We start from the raw sequence: 2,791 nt of genomic DNA, 5'->3' as shown, positions 1-2,791 counted from the left end.
TCTCTGTGAGTCTGTCTGTCTTTCCTCTTCCTCTGGTTTTTCTATCCCTCCTCCCACCCCCCACATATTTAAGTATATATTACATATTTGTGTGTGTGTGTGTGTGTGTGTGTGTGTGTGTGTGTGTGTGTACACGTGTGTGTCTGTGTGTATAGACTCTATTCACTAAGCTGTGATTCCTGTCATATATCTGTAGCTGGATGAGAGGCAGTGTGGTATAGTGGAGAGAGAACTGAACTCAGGAAATTGAAGACCTGGATTCAAGACCCACCTATAACACACACTGACTGTTGACCCTGGGCCAGTTAAGCAATCTCTTAGTGCCCTAGGTAGCTCATTAAAACAATAGCAGAACAGTTGTTGATTCTGCCTTGATGGAGAAGGGCTGGACTAGATGATCTCCAAGGCCCCTTCTAGGTCATGATTCTCTGCACCCAGGTCCTCCCAATTCAAAATTTATTCTTTCTCCCACTGCACCAGATTGCCACACCATTCCCTTCTCTTCTCCCCACTCCCCATTGCCCTGTTACAATCTATGGTCCACCCATAGGGGTCAAGCAGTAGGCTGAGGAATGTTGGAAGGGACTAATCCATAGAACACAGGAGTAGTAGGGATTAGTCTCTTCTTTATTCATTCCCATAGAGTGTGCTCCCTATTCCCTGTGGCTCATAGCTTCCAACTTTCTTTCATAGCACCTGAAGCCCATCCAGACGTTTTCTACACCTCTCAGACACTTTTTCCATCAGGTTCTTTCCTGAAAAAATGCACACTCCATTCCTGGCCTGAGTCTTGTCAAGCAAACTTGAGGTTTATGGCTTATCATAGGGCCAGTGAGGCTCCTGGGGTGAGCTTCATAGAGTCAGGTCATTCTGGGCCATGATGCATTTTTGGTCCTCCTCCAAGGCTGGGGCTAGTATAGCTACAGAAACCTATGAAGAGACAGATCTCCTGTATCTCCTATAGCTCTTAGAGTGTCTCTAGGGCCAATAGCATGACCAACAGTCAAAAAGTACCTTGGTGGGAGAAGAGAGCTATAAAGAGGAAAAGAATAGGGATGAGGGTACCTGGCCTTGGCCACTGGGACATCAAAAGCTAAAATTTCCTGTCCTCATACACAGGAAAGGAGCTTGCAGCTCCTGTTGTCCATCCGCCACCACGTTCCACCCACAACATTCCTACATCCCTCCAACCTCAATTCCTAAACTCTCCTTGGGGCCTCATTCTCCTTGTCCATAAAATGAAAGAGTTGAATTAGACACTTCTAGTTCCAAATCTGATTCTATGATTCTAACTTATATAAAGTACTTAGAAGACATAAAGTATAATATGTGAGTTATTATTTTTGTTATTGTTATTTCACCCACTTTATTTTTCAAGCATATATACTTAGAACAATATCTTTCCAATGCCATTAACATGGAAAATATACTCAGAAATACATTTTCAGTCATGGCCAATGTGTGTGAATTTGTCAGGCTTGACTATTTGTTACAAAGGTTTGTTTTTACCTTTTTTTTTTTAAATAAATGACCTGGGGGTGGGGAATTATGAGGGAGAATAGGTTAACCATAGTATTTTGAAAAAACAGAGAAAAGAAAGAAAAGAAAGTTATTTAATCATTTTCCAAATGCACAAAAGTGAATAGAAGGAAGTTAAGAAAGAAACAGATGAGCAAGACTGCTTTGAAAGTAATATTGTATTTATTTAATAGGAAAGGCAGGCATTTAGGTGGCTCAATGAATAGAGCACAGGGCCTGGAGTCAGAAAGAATCATTTTTGTGAGTTCAAATCTGACCTCAGACATTTACTAGCTGTGTGACCCTGGGCACGTCACTTAACCCTGTTTGCCTCAGTTTCCTTATGTATAAAATGAGCTAGAGAAGGAAATGACAAACTATTTCAGTATCTTTGCTAAGAAAACCCCAAATAGTGTCACAAAGAGTTGGATGTGACTGAAAAAATGACTGAATATAAAAGGGAAAGGCAAGACGAACATAATAGAAACTATTAATTTCATGTGTAATCCTCATCTGCTCTATTTTGTGTATGGAAATACTAATTTTATTTGTTGTTTGCTAAGTTCAGAATTTAAAAATTAAAATGCATTCTGAATTTCAATTTAGCATGGTAGGAAAACATCTCAGCCCCATCTAAAATTGGTGCCAGGAGTTTCATTTAGAGAGTTCCATGAGTCATTCTTCAATCTATTGTCCATATGTCTGAAGCTTCCTGTATGTAATTAAGTGTCAAAATGAGTGGTGACAGAAAATAAGTGTTATAGGAATTTAAGGATGTGGGAAATCAGTTCACAGCTGTGCTCTTCCATTGGTTAGATAATAAATCTGCTTATCAAATAAATTCTATTGTTGCAATATTTGTAACGTTCAAATATAGTATTCAGCCCTGACAATGGGAGAATCCCACCCAGACTTTTACCCCATCTCTCGGTTATTAGCCAGTGTTTACAACTAGAAATTTGTTCAGCTGTCTAACTTAAAATTGTCCAACTAAGAATATTTCATGAGGGTCAAATGTGTCAATGAATGGATAAAATGTAATGGTCAAAAGGAAATGCTGGATGTTGCTGTAGCTTCCAGGGGAATATAAAAACTCAGCAAAAACACAATGGCCTGGGGAAGCCATCCAGCTGGTGAAGTCCGTTTGATGACTATCCTTGAAGTTCAGCCACCTGGTACTGAAGGTGAGTCTAGAGGCAGACAAGCTATAGTGTGTGGGATGGGTGTGCAGGGATTCTGAAACGGGATAATCAGATAAAGAAACAGAAAAGAG

Source organism: Phascolarctos cinereus, unplaced genomic scaffold (assembly GCF_003287225.1).
Source record: "Phascolarctos cinereus isolate Bilbo 61053 unplaced genomic scaffold, phaCin_HiC Scaffold_726;HRSCAF=1367, whole genome shotgun sequence".
NCBI classification, from domain to species: Eukaryota; Metazoa; Chordata; class Mammalia; order Diprotodontia; family Phascolarctidae; genus Phascolarctos; species Phascolarctos cinereus.
This window is presented reverse-complemented; position numbering follows the sequence as displayed.